The 21,735-nt window shown below is 39.4% G+C and overlaps 1 protein-coding gene and 1 long non-coding RNA gene across 4 annotated transcripts in view; one reads left to right on the top strand and one right to left on the bottom strand.

The window, feature by feature from the left end:
- Grasp65 (Golgi reassembly-stacking protein 2) overlaps window positions 1-21,735 on the top strand; it is a 71,433-nt gene that overhangs the window by 23,332 nt on the left and 26,366 nt on the right. The gene's annotated exons all lie outside the window — the stretch shown is intronic.
- Window positions 16,418-19,266, bottom strand: LOC109039411 (uncharacterized). The gene is made up of 2 exons (XR_002009709.2): window positions 17,850-19,266; window positions 16,418-16,855 (listed from the first exon to the last, which is right to left on the bottom strand). It is a non-coding gene; the product is annotated as an uncharacterized lncRNA (long non-coding RNA).

Raw genomic sequence — 21,735 nt, 5'->3', positions numbered from 1 at the left:
GTCACGAAAAATCTCATAAATACCATTACGCATTCACTTAAAGAATGAAATAAGAAGATTCTTCCTGTGAGGTTCCCTTGTGCTAACAAGTTTGAAGAGTGTACCTTTCGGCGAAGTGTAAAGTTGACGCTTTGCTAACTTCATTAAAATTATTTCTGATGATATTTTATTACTTTCTTTCAAAAAAAAAAAACTATCAGGAATGAAGGGGGCGGGATAAAATATTGCTGTCAGGGCGATGCAAGGAGCATATGATGAATTTCGAGCGTGTTTATACTGAGATGCCGGTGTTGCAACAAAACGGCAAAATGAAAGTGGTCAAAACGGTCAAAATAAGCAGCATGCCTTGCTGAAAGTGAAATGAATTTTCATTCTCATGAAATTTAATCGATTTTTTGTGTATGCATCTGAGTTTAAAAGGTACGAAACTTCGAAATTTGGCTAATATTTTTTTTAAAAAAATATACAAAATTTAATACTTTTTTTTATTCTTTTCATGGCATACTCGAATCACCATTATGGAAAGCTGTAAAATTTTTCATGAAATTTCATTTTATAAAGTTTTATGAAATTTAGCATATCTCTGCCTGTAAATGTAGATGAGTCTTCCGCCATGTGACCAAAACCTTGTGGGTACCTCAAATTTACGCATATGTGAACAGGGTGGCGTGTGTGAAATTTATAATCTTAAATTTTCATGTGGGTGTACTTGAAATATTTCCGGTAATTCCTAAAAAAATGAAAAATATTTTTCAACTTGTTAGTTAACAGCTTTTGCTGAATAGTTATCAAAACGTTGTGAATATTATTCAGAGGAATTCTTTCAAAGTTTTATCACATACTTGATGCGGATTGCATACCCCACCCCTGAAATGAATGTTTCGTATATTACAAGAATTTCATAGCCCTCCAAAGTTTCATGAAATATTTCACGGAAATGTCCTATCTTCCGTCAGGGGCCGACCATAAATTGTAAATAACGTCACCCAATTTAGGGGGGTATAGAAGGATCTAGCGGTGGATGACGATGGGCGATGGGGGGGAGGGGGGATCAAGCCAAGGATGACGTAAGCTTTCCTGAGGGCAAAAAGGCTGAAAATATTTGCTTAAAATTTTTTTTTTTTTCAAAAAATAATTTCAATCTATCTCAAAGAAGTAAAGTTTGCGCCGTTTAATTAATAACAAATTGTAGCCTCAATTACTTTCCTTTGTAAAAGAACGCAACATAAAATTAATACTCATAAATAGAAATTAATCGTGTTCTTAAAGCTGCAGAAATATCTACCAATAGATTTTTATTGATTTTCTGCGTTTTCTCCCAAACAAGGGGGAGAGGCGCTATGGATGACAATTTTTTCTTTGGGGGGGAGGGGTCGTCTGGCAATTGACGAGTACGGCAGTTGGACACAGAGAGGGAGGGAGGTGTCGAAAAATTGAAAAACATGGGTAACGTAATTTATGGACGGTCCCTTACGTTTATCCCGTTTCATACCGTCTGACACGCTGCTTCCTTAGAGGTCAGAAGCTCAGCATTGTAGCAAAATGAAACAAATAATAGGAAATAAGAAGTAGTCAAAAATAAACTTGACCAGGGCAAACTGAGTATTTAAGACTGCACAATCTCCGATCCATACTATAATACGTTTATCAACTAACGTATGTCCCCTGCAATTGTACCTTCAAAGTACCATCTGAGGCTAAATGAACAAATCCCCCCTCCCCCACCCCTTATACTTCTGACGGCATTATACTTAGCAGAGTTTTGGATTCTTGAAATCTTGGGGGGGGGGGGGGTTGAAGTGCTTCTCTACTGGAAGCCATTCTTAGAAAATTAGCTGTTAAGTGATGAAAATTAAAAGAAGAAAACTTAATGCGGAAATTATGATGGTACATCGAAAATTTCAGATTATATACCTATGTTTAAGACCTTCATCTCTTCACAGGATATCATTCCTGGGCATGGAAGCGACAGATGAAGATGGTACTTTGAACAAGACTCTATATTATTCATAAACTGCATTGTACAGGGTGTTTCAGACCACCCGTACCAGGCCTTTTTCACGGTTGGTTTAGGTCGTACGAAGTCGGAGACCGCGGGGTTAAATAGGGAATTGACCCCAAGGAATCCGAATTTCGTGGTCCCGAAACCCCCCCACCCCCCCTTGGGGGGTAAAGGGGGGGTCACGATGCTAAAAGTCACGGTTTCCGACCGAATTGCGGATAGATCGCATCAGAATTGAAAAGCACGGAAAATTTCACGTGAAATTGACCCCTAAAAATCCAAAATCGGACCATCCAAGGCCCAAAAATGACCCCCTAAAGAGGGGGACAGTACCCCCCTCCATAATTTCTCTTTGGTCTCAAAATTGACGTAAATTCTCCAGAAAAAGACGGTTTCCGAGGTAATCGACGCCGAGAAATCCAAATTTCATGGTCCCGAAGCTCCTCTAGCTCCCCTTGGGGGGTAAAACGGGGGGGCCCAATTTTAAAAATCGGGGCTCCTTTCCGAATCGCAAATTGATTGCATCCAAATTGAAGAGCAGAACACATTTACATCTTAAGTGACTCCTAAGAGTTCTAAGAGACCCCCTGAACGGCAGAAAGTAACTCCCTGAGGAGGGGGGCCTCGCCCCCGCCAAAAATTTCTCAGGATTCCTCTTTCGTCGCAAAATTGACGTCGATTCTCCAGAAAAAGACGGTTTCCTATGTAATCGACCCCGAGGACTCTAAATTTCATGTTCCCTGAGCTTCTCGGGGTCGATTACATAGGAAACCGTCTTTTTCTGGAGAATCGACGTCAATTTTGCGACGAAAGAGGAATCCTGAGAAATTTTTGGCGGGGGCGAGGCCCCCCTCCTCAGGGAGTTACTTTCTGCCGTTCAGGGGGTCTCTTAGAACTCTTAGGAGTCACTTAAGATGTAAATGTGTTCTGCTCTTCAATTTGGATGCAATCAATTTGCGATTCGGAAAGGAGCCCCGATTTTTAAAATTGGGCCCCCCCGTTTACCCCCCAAGGGGAGCTAGAGGAGCTTCGGGACCATGAAATTTGGATTTCTCGGCGTCGATTACCTGGGAAACCGTCTTTTTCTGGAGAATTTACGTCAATTTTGAGACCAAAGAGAAATTATGGAGGGGGGTACTGTCCCCCTCTTTAGGGGGTCATTTTTGGGCCTTGGATGGTCCGATTTTGGATTTTTAGGGGTCAATTTCACGTGAAATTTTCCGTGCTTTTCAATTCTGATGCGATCTATCCGCAATTCGGTCGGAAACCGTGACTTTTAGCATCGTGACCCCCCTTTACCCCCCAAGGGGGGGTGGGGGGGTTTCGGGACCACGAAATTCGGATTCCTTGGGGTCAAATCCCTATTCAACCCCGCGGTCTCCGACTTCTTACGACCTAAACCAACCGAGAAAAAGGCCTGGTACGGGTGGTCTGAAACACCCTGTATAAGGTGCACTGGAAGTAAACTTCCTCGAGGCAAAACTGGTGTACCTGCTATGTGCTGTTACATAAGTTATGCAGATAATTTATTAAACATTACCAGAGAATCCTTGCATATTTTTCTAAAAAATTTCACCGAATTTTGCTTGAAGTGAGCAGAAAGCAGATATGTTCGACCCTCGCAGCCCCTCCTGTAAGTGAAAAAAAAATATGCAGAAATTTTGAGAAACAATTCTTGCTTCAACCAGCTGAGAATAACATTGATTCTTCGTTCCACATTCGTAATTTAAATTGCGATTAAAACGTACCATCCAATATTTATGAGTATGAGTAATTTTAGCTCTACTGATCTTATGTGTTCCCAGGCTTCATATGTGAACGTCTTAAAATGTAGAGAAATAAATTATACGAAAATTCACAGAAGATGCGGACGGTGCTAATATGAACCCGTGGTAGAAATATAAACACAAAAAATGATTACTATTCTCTCATACCTGAGTATACCTCTCAACTGAGGGAACTTTTTCATAATCTGGTGATGGTGCGGATTGTCAAAAGGTCTTTCCAAAGTCAGGTTGATATTGGCTGATGACAACCATCAGTTTTAAAATCACAACCAGAACATAAAAAAGACCCACTAAACATTCTGGAGAGTGAGAGGAATGATAACTACTGTTGCCACTTTCAATCCATGTGGGTACCATAACTAACTTCGATAGAAATTCAGCTGGGTACCATAACTAACTTCGACAGAGATTCAGCTGGGTACCATAAATAAATTCAATAGAGATTCAGTTTCATGCATTGCAGAAACTTTGCTCTGCGTACTATTGCTGACAGTCTTGGATGAATTGTTAAGATTTAGCTGCAGCATTGAAGTGGAGGGTGGAGACTATGATCTAGGGGAGTAATAAAATCTCTTTGCAAGTAAAAACTAAATCAGCGCCAACCAAATAGGACAATCATCGCAGCACTGCATGCAAAAATTTCATCTCACACCGTGGTGGAGAAACTACAGTTCATCTTTCAGGCACTGAAAATAGGCGCTCTTAAAAAAAGCACCTGTCCTGAAAAATTTGCGAGCTACTTAATTAGGGAAAATCCAAATTTTTCAGCATGGCCTATATTATATGAAGTCACGACAGCATATGCCAGCCTGCCAGGTGCCAGCTGGAGCAACTTACTCTTACTGCAATTGAGGACACCGCTTGAATAACAGCCTATACGCGTATACTTAGGTTATTGTTGCTCCCATTGGCTTTACGGATTCTCTTTATTCTGGACTATGCTGTGATATAGGTAGAACATGGTTGTAGGAAACGACTGGAGTCACTGGAGGTCAAAAACCCTTTGTTTTCCGAGTTATGTCAGGCCTCTAGAGCAATGGGTGGAATAACAATCTATATGTGTGCAGACCTTACATGCGTAGATCAACTCGGTAACATTTTTTTCTGGTTGCGAGTATCCTTTAATTTCATTATGCATTCATTTTGTGTGATTATAATGATTTATAATTACTAACTTCAACAAAAATTATTGTTGGGCGCAATAACAGTGTATAAAATGATCTGTTAAGTTAAGTGTATTTCTGTGAAAACCTAAGATGTATCGCAATATCAACCTGGCATCCTTTAATAGAAGGGTTGGGTCACCCAAAACAGAAAAACAAGGTACCTGCTGCAAAGCACAGGCTGCGTACATCAAATACAAAACTTTAAATGCGTTTTTTTCACTATGCAGTTTCCAGTAATAAGCTGTTATTCGTGCGGTGTCCTCAATTGGGAAATTCTGACTTTGAACTCGTCTGTTCCAGCTGAGACTAGCTTTGACGCACTGTTGCGAGAAAGCAACAAGGCTTTTGCAGAAAGACGGCTGTAACGTGAGTTACCTACTACAGCCTGGCATTTGCTTCATAAAGACTATGTATAGTTAGAAATGATAAGTAGATAGCATAAAGAGCTACTATGCAATAGTATGAGAGATACAAAAACAAAAGAATCCGCAACTAAACGCCAGAGGAAACTAGTCTGAGAATAAGAGATGAAAATTTCAAGGAAGAGCACACTACACAAAACTGATTTATTTGTAGGTATGGCAAAATTTAAACACCACACTCGATTGAAAGATATTGATTGACAATAACCACTAGAGATATAAGTTCAAACTGGGGGAGAGAGCGGACATTAGGTATAGGTAGATAAATAATGGTGAAATAGGAGTAGAACAGAACAAAATTTTAGAAATACGACATTTCTTTGAGGTTAAGACTTCTCAAAACTCTATGTAATTAGGAAAAGAGAAGCACGTTTCTTTCGTTTTTAAACGAGTAATCAGTTGAATTTTGGAAATTGTAACAAAAAATCGGAAACTAACGCACAGTATAAAATTATAAATAAGTTATGTTACAAGTAAAACGGTTGCGGAAAAAATAAAGTGACGGATTCTGGATAAATAAATAGCTAAACCTCCGACTAGGCAACATCGTGAAATTCAAGACTGCCTCACATCTCGATTTTTTTCGACTGATCGATTTGGGCACATTGCCAAAGTTTCGACCTCTCGCTCGGCCCTGTCGGATTTTTGGAGGTAATAGCCTGCCCCCCCAGGTCTTCCCGGGGGCAGGTCGGCATTTCCATCCGATCATCCATGTTCTGTAGTATCATTGAACATTTATTAAGAGAGTCCAAATGTTGCTTAAGAGATACTTCATTTCATTGATATCCTTCATATATGGGTTGGGCCATTATTAGTCCGAGAAAATCAAACTAAGATCAACAAAGCGACACACACAAGAAAAGCAACACAGTTCGGGGTTGTTTCGGCAGAATTATGTGGACTAAAGGGGTCAGTCGAGAAAGCTATTTGTTTTGAACACTGTATCGCCTTCAATTTTCATTGCGATCAATCCATCGCACAACTGGCTCGTTGAGAAGAACGGGCATTTGCTGATAGGTCTTGCGCCTGCATTTTGTTGAACAAGCAACACATCATACGCCACAGACTGGCAACATTGTATGAGTTTCAGCGCTCTCTGTCGGCTTCTGGCTGCAACCCTTCTTGGGTCACATTGCCACAATCGATTCGATATATCGCAGGGGAGTCTTGTGGAGGTAATGCCGTTGGAGGTAATGCAGTATTACCGTGTTCCCATGTATTTTGAGTCGAGAAATCGATCTCTGCAAGAATATAATCAATCTATCGAAATTCAATATTGATTTTTGCGAAATATTACGCGAAAAACGTAATTTTTTCTTTTTTTTCATGCTTATTGTAACTTTCAGTGTGAAATAATTGTTTTAGTGAATTTTCGACCCGAAAATCAATTCCTTGAGCGAAATTACCTTCTGAGAGAAGCCTCAATCATTGAAGTGGTCAAAAGTTACAGTAGTAAAAGTATAATTTAGAAGTCATAGGAAGGTCTTTCTGCAACAGCTTTTAATTTAAGCAATATGTCATTTCAAGGATATATACGACCAACACAGGGTCTTGATAGGCTTATTCTACTGAAAGGACTTTAAGATTGAGTAGGATGTCAGGCATGGCCGATGAAACAGCGGACCAGGGAGATTTTGGAGGCAACAGAGATGGACTTCTGGCGTTAATCCGCTGATATTTCCAGCAAAGATCGCGTCAGAAATGAGACGGTAAGAGGGATCATAGGTGCCACACAGGTCATCGTTCATGACATTATGATGAAGCAACTTATTTGGTATGGTCATGTCCAGAGAATGGCAGAAGACAGGTTCCCAAAGACGGTCCTTGATTGGGTTCCTCCTAGGAGAAGGCATAGAGGGCGCCCAATGAGAGGTTGGAGGGGTGGGATTGAAGCAGAAATATTAAGATGCTCAATTCTGAGGGGTTGCGGTTCGACAGGAGGCAGCGGAGGTTAGGTGTGTGTCATAGAGCGCTAGGGAGTGCCATGAAACAACTTATATGTATGTCAAAGACCTAAAGACGGAGTGCTCGTATCTAAAAGCACGGGGAAAAAGTGAAGCCTGGTTTGGCGCTGGGTGCTTGTGTGAGTGTGTAAATGAGCGCGGGAATTCATGGCGGCAAACGGAAATTTGATTTGAACTTGTCCTCTTGATTTTTCCGCATTTCTTCTTCTAAACGTGTTTTAAATGCCTACAACGAATATATTAAGAAAGTTGGGACATTGAATTTTTATAATACACCTACTTTTGCTCGGTAACAGGCAGTAATCTCAGATAAAGTTAGTTTCTCTTCTGCTCATGGTGGTCCTGCCGGTTCAAACAGGCAGTTACAGTCCTAGATGGCCATTACTCCCAAACGAAATGAATTGGTCGATGACGGACCAAAAATAACCTAAAGCTAAAAAAATATAAGGGGGTAAGTGAATTTGAGCAAAAATCAGCCTAGAATACTTTGTTTACGCAATTTTATTCAATTCCCGCCCTATATTTGAATTTCAAACCTGTCCCAATTTTGCCGCCAATCCTATAGCCAATAGTAGAGGTGGTTGAAAAGAAGCTTCATTTTTTGCTTTTAGCGCTCTGTCTTTATGTCTTTGATGTATGTACTTTAGGATTGATTTAATATCCAGAACTTACCACCAGGAGGTGGCTATTAATCGAGTTGTGCCCATATCTCCCCAATCTCCTGTGTCTCCCTGTCTTTGAGGCATGTTTGATTACAATACATAAGTAATAGGAATTATTCCACACCAACTGGAAATAATTTTTTTGATGTAGTTATTTCTAGCTAAGTAGACACATACCATTTCAAAGAGATCTTATATTCTAAAATTGAATATGCCTTTTCTCTGAAATGATGGCATAAGGTCCCAGTATTTTAACTTTGAGCAAATGAAACCATCTCCTCGCTACAAACTGATACGGTCGTTTCAATCACAATTTGCACGCATCTTTCAACACTGAGTATGACGAGGAAATTAGGAGAGAGGTTCAATGTGTTCTACATCACTGACAAAAACATGCTCATCATTTAAAAATAGGAGCACAAGAATTTCCGCAAAACCGACTTCTTTTTCGGATGCAATAATTTTGTTGACTGCTCAACTTCTTATACTCAAAGAATCGTTGGAATGGAGATTCTTGGTGCCTCACTTAAATTTTTTGGACGAAAAATGTACTGATGTGATAAATTGGGCTGACATTACAGTGGCATCACCTCTTTTGCTTCATTTTTAAATGACGAGGACTTGCATCTGTTCATAGGTGGTGTGGAAGACTACAAACCTTTCTACTAATTTCAGTTTCATACTTTGTGTTGAAAGATGAGTAAAAATTGTGATTGAAACCTCTGCATCAGTTTGTGGTGAGGAGCGAAGAGATGATTTCATTCGCTCAAAATTAAAATACTGGGATCTAATGCCATCATTTCAATGGGAAGGCAGATTCAATTTTAGAAATTAAGATCTCTTTGTAAACTTTGCAGTGGTATGTGTCAGTTCAGCTACAAAAAGCTACATCAATAAAATTATCTCCAATGAACCACTAGACAAAGTATGAAGTTAAGCATTCTGATACATGTTTCTTAACCAAAATTTAACGCAGAAAACGGTTTCTGCGACGAAAATTACTGAAATTGACTCCTAACCAAGATATTTAATGTTTCTTGATGCGTGAATCCAAGCCTCCTGCTTATAAAAACACAATGGTCTATGTACGTCAGATCGCAAACTAAATGGTACCCTGGCAGTCCCTGCGATACGAAATTGTGGCAATCTAAATCTTGACACTTTGGCTCAGCTATAGCGAATTGTTTATACTTAGAACAATAAAGGTTGGGAAATGAACATTGCTGATGAAGGAGCCTGCCAAAACCGTTGTAGTGCGCGATTTGACTGACGTAGAGTATTGAGTTTCTTGTGACTGGGCTGTTCAAATTTCCCGTGACCAATGTAAAACAAAACGTTAATATCTTAAGTAGGAGTTGATTTCAGTAATTTTCAGTGCAAGAATCGTGTCTAACGTAAAATTCTGGTTAAATTCGTACCTTGTCTAGTGGTCCATTAGTGTGAATTAATTCCTATTTTACTTATGTAATGTAATCAAAGGTGCCTCAAAGGAAGGGAGACACGGGGGATTGGGGAGACACAGGCACAACTCGATTAATAGCCACCTCCTGGTGGTAAGTTCTGGAAATGAATTCAATCCTAACGCCTTTTCAGTAGAAAAAGTCTAACGAGACCCTGTGTTGGTTGTTTATAACCTTGAAATGTCATATTGGTTAAATTAAATGTTGTTTCAGAGAAATCTCCCAATGATTTCTAAACTATACCTCTACTACCGCAACTTTTGACCACTCCGATGATTTAGACTTGTCTCCGCAAGAAATTTTGCTCAAATAATCGATTTTTTGGGTCAAAAGCTCATTACAACAATTATTTCTCACCAAAAGGTACTGTAGGCGTGAAAGAAACTGAAAATTTGACTTTTTTACGTTGGATGGGAAGAGTGATTTTACTTTGAAAAAACAAGAAAAATCGGAATATTCAGCCCTCAAATTCCATCCCCATGTTGACGATGAAGATGGAGGAGTTATGACCTGGGATTTTTTCCTTGTTCTATCGGTGCCTATTGACAACTTTTGAGCCCTAGCCGTTTTTGGATTTTCAAAAAAAGATTTTTCGGCCCACCCTGATGTTCACTAACATGAATACTGAGGAACTATTTATTTTGAAATTTTATGTTTCTAAGCTAAAAATTACTTACTTAAGGACTTTTCAAGACTTTTTTTTTTACTTTAATTCATTTAATTCAAGACTGCATGATACGTATCTGTTTAGTGAAATTTTGACAATTCTTTGCCTAAAAATGATTTTAAAAGTATGCCAACAAAGTCTAACATCTAATGGATCGTCATTTCACCAGAAATCGAGCCTGAAATTGATTCAAATGAAGTATAATTGAGGACCATGCCGGAAGAAGGGCGTATCTCTAGATACGCCCTTTTTCCAACATTCGGCTTTTCTGATTCTACGTCGAATAGTAAGAGTATCCTCCAAGTTTGAGAAAAATCTGTCGATTCGTTACGTGAATATTTGACTAGTATAGTACACCGAATATACGCCCTTCTTCTGGCCAACGAACTTTCTCTCCTTATTTACACATTTTGCCTTCCGTGATATGGATTTTTACTTGTTTTCTGGTGAAAGAAGTGTCACTTTCATTTTGTTCTCATAAAAAGGAATAGTTTTAGCCGAATAAAATGATTATTTATTCATTTTTATTTACTGTACATTACAGAACGTGAAATGCGAGAATTATGATTTATTGCACATTACATTAGCAATGTTAAAATGCAGTCCGAAGCTTTTAGTTTCGGAGTTATAAGTTTATAATCAAATTCTCGTGAATGCTTGATGTGAGATACAAGTACGCGATCATGAAATCTCCCAAATGGCTGCTATGATGACGCGGCGCAGCGTGGAACTTCCTATATATATCAGCCACCTTACTCGCGGGCGCGAACGTGTACTTCTCGAGAATATTACGAAAAATATTGCGGAAATTTTGCAACATCGGACAAATGTTAAGTTTTTTTAATCAATAATAGTGGAAATCTGTCGCATGAATAACTACAGAATATTCAACATGGGTTTTTTTTCATGGAAAATGATTTTCCGACGAAGCGCTGGGGGGGTTGGAGCGCGAAGCGGTCAGGGGACGCACCTTATCTAAGAGTTAATTAAATTTGGCAACATTTTAAGATCAATGAAGCTTAACAGACAAGAGTTTACAGAATTTCCATCAGATATTCTTTGAAAAATGACAAGAAAAGTTCTTTATATGGGCATTATTTTTTTGAATGATTAAATCGAAGCTTGTTCCATCCTCATAAAATTGGATCATTCGGTGAAGAAGGTTTGGCCATTGAAAAGTTCATTTTTACGGACAATGTATCCAATTATTAAGCAACACTCGGTTCAAGGTAAAAGAAATTCCACAGTTTAAAAATACAACCAAAGAAAAAACAATTTTAAAAAGAAACCGCTACACCATTAAGGTTCATTTCTGGACGATTGGCAACACAGCATATCTCATACCGGTGGGGGGGGGGGAAGAGGTAACTGAAATTAGACAAACAGAATCCAATGGGTGCAATTCGTAACCAATTGAATGTTTGACCACCTTTGGAGACCCCCCAGACTCAATAAGGTGCAACAGCAAGTTATATCAGTTTTCAAACAAAAACAATTCACTTTTCTTATGTACATCAACCGGCAAAGTTCAGTTTTTTCCGCTAATAAACCTCCGATTTTAAAATACTTTAACTCGTTAGAAAGCTGAAAAAATTCTGCAGAAACCGCTTTCTTTGATTTGCTTTAAATTAATTTCGTCACGAGATACAAAAGAAGGAAATCAACTTAGTAGTGAATTTAGCGTCTTCAGCAATCATAAGTGCGCCCGGAAAAAGCTGGGTTTCTCTGCACCCAGTGACCCGATCTTAAAAAACTTTGGTTCGTTAGGATACTGAAATGTATTTGCAGAAAGTCATTTCCCCGATTTTCTTCTTTTTCATTACGTTATGGGTTATCGAAGAAAAACGATTCTCTTTTTTTATCGTACATACAAGGATTTCGAAAGAAGGGTGTATCTCTGGCTTACTTTGTCCAATGATTACATAGGGCAAATTGTTTATTTTTTTCAAACTTTTAATGGATTTCAAAGCTGTAGGATCTAGTTTAAGAGAATTGCCTTTGGTTTAACCAACTGCTGCATTTCATTTTTCGGGACACCATTTCAAATCTTCAAATGCGTTTTTCTAACGACGCTGAACCTTGTACATACGCCCTTCTTCCGGCATGGTCCTCAATTTCGGGTTGTGTTGGCTCATGCCCTCGAAATTATCACCTGCTGAGAAGACATTTTTATGCTTGAATTATTGCTTCAAGCTAGAATTTCTAAAGGACCCCGCACACCTCTTATGGGAAGCTGCACCATGACCGATTGCCTTCTGACTTATGTCATTCGATTCTCCTCAAGATGCTGATCAAAAGTTATAATTGCGCCAACTTTCTACGATGCACCGTTTTCGCAAAAACCAAAGAGAAGATTCAATTATTCGGCGTTAAAAAGCCAGGAAGATTCCTCATTTCAGTGCCCGATTGACAAGCGGCTGTGTGTCAACAAGAAAATCATGCGAACTCCCGCACCGAGCGGCAGTCTTATCTCGGATTCGGCACGCCATTTTGCTCGACCATCCAAATCAGATTCTTGAGGAGCATAAGAATAGGAAAGTCTGAACGTCTACCGGGCGAGTGCGGGAGGGAGATAGCCCCTGAGTCGGCAGGTACAGATACAAAGACGGACACGCGCTACGTTTTTTCCTCATTCACATCGGGCCTGTTCTCAAATGCTTCGTTCTTTTTTATTCATAGTCGCCGAATAATTGAATCTTCTCTTTGGTTTTTGCGAAAACGGTGCATCGTAGAAAGTTGGCGCAATTATAACTTTTGATCAGCATCTTTAGGAGAATCGAATGACGTAAGTCAGAAGGCAATCGGTCATGGTGCAGCTTCCCATAAGAGGTGTGCGGGGTCCTTTGTGAATGGTATTGGTATGTTGAGTATTTTTTAGTCCTTAACATAGGTCTGCATCTTTGTTTGAGAATGTAATAAACCCTCTCTCCCAAAAGGTGGTCTCAGTGAGGTCGTTGTATGCAGCTGGGATTTAACATTTGATGACTGTCACTGGCAGAACTTTCCGCGGAAAAACCGTTTTTCGCATTTGCAAGTTCCGAAATTAGTTGAAAGCTCCGAAAAAGCTCGGCAAAAAGTCGAAAAATCGTGGGAAGAAATGAAGGATTTCCATTGGCTGTGATGTCAGTCGGTATACAAGGCCCCGCGCACCGCCATCACACCCACCTCGACTGTATGTTTGCTGAGCCGAAGCGTGATCTGTTATGCTACTTTAAGTGTCTAAATTATCTTTTTTCTTCAGGAAATACTGTCAGAAATCAAGCCGAAAGGTGTTTAGAACGCTGCTCTATCTTGATCACAAGCTCAAACACACACTAGTTGGACTTATTTATGCTGAATGGAACTATGTGCAAGTGGAAATATGGGGTGTGCTTGTTAGTTGAGGGCCATAAGAATGAATGGGGCTTTTAAAGCGCCGGTGACGTCAGTGGCAACTGGGTCATTCCACGTCAACTGTGCCAGGCTCGGAACCGGACCCCCTCCGATTTGGCTGAAAATTGGTATACGAGGTCTTTACATCATTATAAGAAACTAATTTGAAGGGTTTTCCCATCTGACGCCCCGTTCGCGAGATATCGACCCCCAAAGATGGGGTGAATTTTAGCGATATTCAAAAACGCCCGTTTTAGCGATTCTCATTTTCTCGACTTCCCTCTCTTTGACTCTCCATAGCGAGACTCGGGAAACCGAAAACCGACCAAAAATCCTCGAAATTTACGCAAAAAGGCGATTTTTCAAATCGTAACCGATGCGTTCCATGGATTGTAACTGCAATTTCCAATTTTCTCCATCCATTTCAACCTTAAGGTATATACTTACGAGTAATAAACACTTACTAACGTGCATCGATGGGGCACGGATCTAAACGGAAATTAAAACCGGCCAGAAATGCTCAAAAATGACGGCGAAAAACGATTTATTACACGGGAACCGATGCATCTCCTGAATAGTCACTGAAATTTTAATTTTTTCTCTTTACTTCAACCTTATGGTGTAATCTTTCGAGTACTTAACACTAATAAAAGTGCATCGATGTGTTATGGAGCTAATGTTGCAGAAAGCCTATTATGACATTAGTGAATTTCTTAGTACCTAGACATTTGATAAAGTAATGTGAATATACATTGTTTTTAAGTTTGTTATACTGTCTAATTGACCTGTACAATAGCTCTACCAGGAGCTTACATTTCTGTACCAAAGATCAAATGAATAAATAAATAAACGGAAATGGAAACCGGCCGGAAATGCTCAAAAAAGGCGGGTTTTCCCACGGTAATCCGAGCATCTCATGAATAGTCACTGCAATTTTCATTTTTTTTTCTCTTCTTCGAACTCAAGTTGTACTTTTGAAAAGCTGTCATTACACATTATCCATTTATTGGTAAAATATCTAAAAAAAACCGAACTAGAAATAAACCATTTCCGTTTATTTATTTATTCATTTGATCTTTGGTACAGAAATGTAAGCTCCTGGTAGAGCTATTGTACAGGTCAATTAGACAGTATAACAAACTTAAAAACAATGTATATTCACATTACTTTATCAAATGTCTAGGTACTAAGAAATTCACTAATGTCATAATAGGCTTTCTGCAACATTAGCTCCATAACACATCGATGCACTTTTATTAGTGTTAAGTACTCGAAAGATTACACCATAAGGTTGAAGTAAAGAGAAAAAATTAAAATTTCAGTGACTATTCAGGAGATGCATCGGTTCCCGTGTAATAAATCGTTTTTCGCCGTCATTTTTGAGCATTTCTGGCCGGTTTTAATTTCCGTTTAGATCCGTGCCCCATCGATGCACGTTAGTAAGTGTTTATTACTCGTAAGTATATACCTTAAGGTTGAAATGGATGGAGAAAATTGGAAATTGCAGTTACAATCCATGGAACGCATCGGTTACGATTTGAAAAATCGCCTTTTTGCGTAAATTTCGAGGATTTTTGGTCGGTTTTCGGTTTCCCTCAGGCCGTTAATCGATCGGTGAATGTATGGGAAGCGTTGCAAGTCTGATTTTATACATATTAGAGGGTAAAAAGGGAAAAAATATCGATAATTGAAGAGTTTACTATCGAAAGATTTGGATTAACATGTAAAAACTCGTCTTTTTTACCATTTTTGACCTTTTTTGGCATATTTGAATTTTTTTAGGCCCTTAACCGTGCGAGTTCCATTGAAAAAAGTATATCAAACAAAAGTATATATCCTAAGCTTGAAGTTAAAAAAAAAAATCGAAAATCTGAGAAACAGTTTTTTGGAGAATTCAGTTTGAACATTGAATGGCGAAAAAATCGTAAATTTTAAAAAACCCTAAATTACGGCCATTAGAATAATTTTTAGCTAAATTTCGATGGCATATTCAGAATGTACATGAAAAACTGGTCTAGAAACACTCTTTCAAAGTATGATGGATTGATACAGAGTCTCGCTATGGAGAGTCAAAGAGAGGGAAGTCGAGAAAATGAGAATCGCTAAAACGGGCGTTTTTGAATATCGCTAAAATTCACCCCATCTTTGGGGGTCGATATCTCGCGAACGGGGCGTCAGATGGGAAAACCCTTCAAATTAGTTTCTTATAATGATGTAAAGACCTCGTATACCAATTTTCAGCCAAATCGGAGGGGGTCCGGTTCCGAGCCTGGCACAGGTGACGTGGAATGACCCAACTACGAGGAGTCATGACGGGTAGATGGGTGGCAGGACTCTTTAACTCATGAGCCCTGTCCACAAGGCTCTTGTCACATGCCCACGGCTCACGAGTTAGCGCTCAGTTCCTTTTGATTAAATTGAAAATCCTGCTTTTCCATTTCCTCAACAGGAACTATATCCACTTTTACATTGTTTCTTATCCAGCCTCCCGGAGTACACCCCATCTTTCCACTTGCGCATAGTTCCTTTTCACATAAATACGCGTAGTTGAGATTAAGAAGTGATAACAACAAGTCACTGAGGTTATGTCATGGTGTTGTTGTGATTGTTGGTCACCGGCGTCACTGGCGCCAAGTGAACCCAGAGACAAGAGACCCTCCACGGTTTGGAGCCCTTTCACCCAAACCTTTTCCCCCAAAAGTCAAAAGATCCAAAGCCAGTTTCCCCATTGCCCCTTCATCCAAATTCACCGAGAAAATTTTTCCCAAAGAATTTTCACCCAGCATTTTGAGCCGATGCATATCTCTCAAAAAAAACAAGATGGTGGGAAGCGTGAATAGAGCTGAGATAGAGGCAACGGACCCAAAGAAAATATACTACAGAAATAAATTTAGGTATTGCAAAGATCAACGACAAACTTTAATACAAACAAACTTTATTGAGAAAGGGCTCGGTGGCCTTGATAGCTATCACAGAAACATATATCACGCAATCACAGAACTTTGAGCATTGAATAAATTATCACAGAAATTTGGGCTGATTCAGATCCTACTTAGACTACTCAGAGTGAGTTCGGTCTAAACAATCGGCTGGGGTCCGATAGGACTAGAAGGTGTCAGAAGGACACAAACTTCGACTACAAACTGACAAAAGTTGGACAGAACAATGAATAAACTCAGCTGGTGGTGAGACTAAAGATGATACTGATGGTGAAACCGGTCCAAGGGTTTTGTTCAGACAAACAGGATGTACGAAAATCAACGATCTAAATCAGCAATCTAAATCAGCACATGATAGCAGGATATCACACAGGATAGCAGTCTAAATCCACATTGGATCCTATAGGTAAAACCCTGTTGAAAGATCAGATTTATTTAGTACCAAGAAACAGGAATGAGACCTCGGTAAACTCAAAATGCAGATAGAGCAGAAGGCTCGGAGGAAACTTATGGGGGTTTGACACAATGATTTGGAACAGAATAACAATTAGGAAAAACATGCTTTATGTGATCATGGAAGGCACTGAGTACAAAGTACGAACTGCCTGGTCAGACGGACGCAGGCCTAAGGCTAAGTTAGGTCCATGTGCATGATCAATTATCAGGAAAAATAAAGCTAAAAACAATACTGGGGAAACAGCTCTGCCTTAGGGGCTTCAGAATAACTAAATCTGCAGGCTCAGAAAATCTAAGTACTGAAATTCTACTGAACAAGGTTGCGGCTTGCTTTAGGCCAGCATGTATTGAACTAGCCCAGGAAAGGCTCAGAGGTAAGACTAGAAATAACAGAATAATCCTGCAAATGAGAAAAATACACAGCCATAATAAAACAAGGAGCACTCAGGGCTCATACAGTCTCATCTGTCAAATAGAGATCAAGTAAACATAGAACATCAGAAAACATAGTGCTTAGCACACCTGGATAATGCTCGCAGCGCATCTCAAAAATAGGAGCTTGACAGTTTGGCCGAGAGAAAACATGGAAACATCTCTTTCTCTGAGTGAGAGTGACAACTAGGTCTAAAGTCTATGTAACAGGAGAAAGAACCAGTTTCTGAGGTTGCCGAGAAGTTCGGTAACCAGCACCAGAAACTAGGTCTCTGCGACAGGTGATCAGATCGGAGAGCCTTCATGCGTTCTCCAGGCCAAAATGAACAAGTTAGATTTGCTAGAAAAACCAACATTCTTGTGCTGGGAAAGAACTGAAAATGATATCCTTAATTTGAGGTTCAAAGAGATCATAGACTTTGGTAGGTCACTTGATTTAGGTATGACTTGGGCAGAATCGCCACGAGGCTAGAAAGCCTAAAAGCTCAAGATAAGGTCAAGATTCACAAGTCAAACTTACCCAAAATGGGGTTCGGAAACTGCGGTTTTAGCAAGATGCGGCTAGCACAGGTCCCAGGCTTCCAGGTTACAGGAGATGCTCAGATGTTGAAGAAAGGTGATGATAAAACTTGGCACCAAAAACTTTCGGTCGGCCGACAAACAGAGGTGAGAGAGAAAAGTGGCCAGGCCGAGGCCTGGTCACGCAAAAAGCTAGGTGCACACGCACCGGACTTGGGACTTTGCACTCGAATGAATCGGACAATAACAGACAAAATGGCTCCCGGAGTCGCTAGGATCTGAGAAGTTCAAGGCGAATCAGACAACCGGAAAGAAACTACAGCGCTCCTGGAGGGGAAAAGTGAAAGAGAAAACTAGGGTTCCGGCGTTAGCCGCAAGAGAGCGCACCAATGCTGATTCTGATTCTTGCAACTTACCAGATCCTGGGAACTCGGACCAATTGCAGCAAAGTAAAAGTTTAAAAATAGCCCGCGAATTAGTTTACTATTAGATAGGACTTTATAGGATGGCACAATTTTCATCCAAATTTCACCCATGAATGAAAATCCGTATTTATTAGATTATTTGAATTATTAGGCAATTTAGGTGACTCACGATGATTAGGCAATGTTGTGGCCTATTGCTCTCAAGTAATCCAGCTCTGTGATGAAAAACTGATTGATAATGGTTCCACAGAACTGGACTGTACCTCGGAGGTTGCACCCTGTATTGGCGCCGAACGCGCTCTCTTGATCCATTGACGTAAATTCTGTCAAAATATTTTGCCAATTCTTCCATGCTCTGTGGTAATGTTGGCTTCAACATATTGAACACTCGCGAAACATCTTCTGCAGGAACAAACGCCAGCGCCAACAATTGAGAAAACCCATTTTTGACTTCCCTATTTTCCGGGTCATTGTAGGCGACTTGTAACCCAATACTCTGCAAATGTCTCCATACACTTTGTGATAGATGGAAAAAACAAAGTAAGATGGTGGATTGTGGGTAAACTTGTTTGACGGAGTTGATGATTGCCAATTCGAAGTCAGACATAATAGATCGTGGACAAGGAGCTGCGAAACCCAATTCAACACATTTATCCGCGACTGCTCTCAGAACTGCTCGGTAAGACTCTGTTGTTTTATTTGGCAGCAATGCATACACGAGAGGAAACACTGCACCATGGACCGTTCCATGGATTGTGAAAATTTGCGTGAAAATGTGCGGGCAAGTTTTAAAAGTCCCGTCCAAGAAAATAATCATTGACCGGCTCAACAAAGACAGATTTTGTGTGGTTCCGAACACAATTATTCTATTAGGATTCTGATAAATTTCTTCTTTGTCTGAACTGTCTTCTTCGTCTTCTGCATCAAATGAGTCGAAAATGTTGAAATTGTCACGGTTTTTTGTGCTTCTAAATTGCGGAGGGATTCCTCTTAAGGCTGTGATGTCGGTGGGATTCGTAGGAAAGTTGGCGATCCTCTTCTTGTTTAAAGTTCTTTTCATGGTCTCTCTCTCTGGTAGTAGAGGAAGGACAAGTGAGTCAACCTCACCTAATTTCTCCCTGATCAACAGGCTAGGTTTTGCTTCCGGATGAACTGCTGCTTCTACCTTCAACTCGGCGTAAATCCTCTTTGCTACAACTTCATCTTGGTTAGGGGGATGATCGTGTTTTCCTACCTTCATCACTTGCAAAGGCTCATTGATGGTTACAGCTCTGACGGAACACTCCGGTTTTTTGTTACACACCCAGTACGTTCGTGTTCGATTAGAATTTGAGGAATGTTTGTGATATAGATAACCTTCAAAGGATAGTATCTTCTTGTTTCTATTGCTATTAATTAATTCTGCCATTTTGAAAGGAAGAAAAAAATGAAGAAAGATGCACAACACTGATAAATTTAAGGATAGTATAAAACAAAGAAAAAGAAAACTGACACTGGGTAATTTTGTTGTATTAAAAGCGCAAATAAAATAACCTACTTAATATCACTCTATGAATTTTGGACTAAATGAAAAAAAAATGATTGTAGTCATGGAAACGAAGAGGCGTATGTCTACCTCAGTAACTTCTAGTCAAGTAAATTGTATCAATATACCATAGGATTAAACATCTCACGGGTGAAATTACTTGGGCTTAGTGTCTATGGGTAAAAAAACTTTGGGTGAAAATTCCCGTGGGCAATTGGATTTGGGTGAAAGGGCATGAAATCACCCTCCACTAGTATCTTGGCAACGGTAGAAGCTTTTACTTTTGGGACCTCATCATTCTTTTGTTGACCTACTTACATGGTTGATGGTTAAGAACGTGTTGGCACTTTCGTTTAGCAAAAGAGCCGTTTGGGGAACTTGTTTGGCTCATGACATCGCTCGGAGCTCATCATCCACCATGTAGGGAGGTCAACACCCGAAATGAGAGTGGTGACTGTTGCTCTCTTATAACACTACGCAACAAAATTTTGGGTTGAATTTGCTAATCGAACGGGACCTGTTTCTTTCTACTCAGGGGGGTCGACTGAAGACTAAAATGAAGGCCTAAAAAATTCCCTAGCTCTGGCTTTCCAAATCTTTAGGGTTTTTTTGCATTTTTAAGGGTAAATTTTGAGTATTTAAGGGGATTATTCAAATAATTTATGGCCAGTTTCAATAAATGTTTCCAATTGACTTTAAACTCGGTTAGCCTTATTCAGATGGGTCTACTGAAGACAAAAATGGGCGCAAAAAAACAGAAAGCGTATTTTTTTAATTTTCAGGATTTTATTTTAGTCAAAAAAGTATGTATTTTTAGTCTTTTATGGGGTTTTAGCGGGCTCAGAGCCCTTGATTCATGATTCAACTTTGAAATGACTTTTAAAACGGCTAGAGACTCTGTATGTTCTCGTTGTACTGGTCTATTAAAGCCAAACATGGGTATGGAACAAATATTTTACCGCCTCTGTTTGAAATTTGGAGGATTTTTTGAGTGTAAAAGGCTCGATTTTTGTGGGTCTTGAGGCGATCAGAGCTGTGATTAGGCTTATAATTTAAGACGGTTTTTTGACGGCTTTTCTCCCCTTCTTCCTTCATTAAGTGGGTCTTTTAAAAGGAAAATCACCCGTCTGAAAAGTATTTTGCTTCGCTTCTTTGAAATATTGAGGATTTGCTTGAGGAAAGCTGCGCATTTTTGAGCATTTGAATAAACAAGCTACTACTCTGAACTAATTGCTGCAACGAAATTAAATTAAAAACTAACAGACAAATTAGAAGCTCTAAACTCGATTTGAACCTTTGGATGAGTGTTTTTAAGTTGAAAATATACCAAAAAAGTATTATACCTTTTCATACACTTCGTTTTTTCATGTTTTCTTTGAACAATAAAAAAAAAACAAAAAGAAAAAAAAAACATAGTTCAAATCCAGCCAGACTGAAGAAGGAAATGAGGTCCGTGATTCATGTACTCAATTTATTCTACTCATTTATTTATTTATTATACATGTATTTCCATGAATGACACATTAGATAAAAAAGAATAAGTTGAAAGAATGAGATTAAACACTATCTCGACACTTTCTTCTCGATTGGCTGGATTTGAACTGTGGTGTTTTTTTTTTTTTTTTTTTTTTTTTTTTTTTTTTTTTTTTTTATTTATTCAAAGAAAACATGAAAAAAGACGGCGATCCGTAAAAATCTTAGCTTTTCTACGATTCATTAGGATCCATTAGATTTATTGGCATCATACTCCAGATACGATTATATATTATAATCTTTCCTTAAGCACGGGCAAAAGCCATCAAAAATCTACTTTAATGGGTAGAGTGACTATTCGATGTTTAAATAGTCTTAAAACTTAACGGTTTTCGCTTAGCATCGCCCAAATTTTAAATTTGGCGGCCGAATCTACTTGCTGGTAATGGTTCACCACCCGCCCG

Source organism: Bemisia tabaci, chromosome 2 (genome assembly GCF_918797505.1).
Source record: "Bemisia tabaci chromosome 2, PGI_BMITA_v3".
Taxonomy (NCBI): domain Eukaryota; kingdom Metazoa; phylum Arthropoda; class Insecta; order Hemiptera; family Aleyrodidae; genus Bemisia; species Bemisia tabaci.
This window is presented reverse-complemented; position numbering and strand designations above follow the sequence as displayed.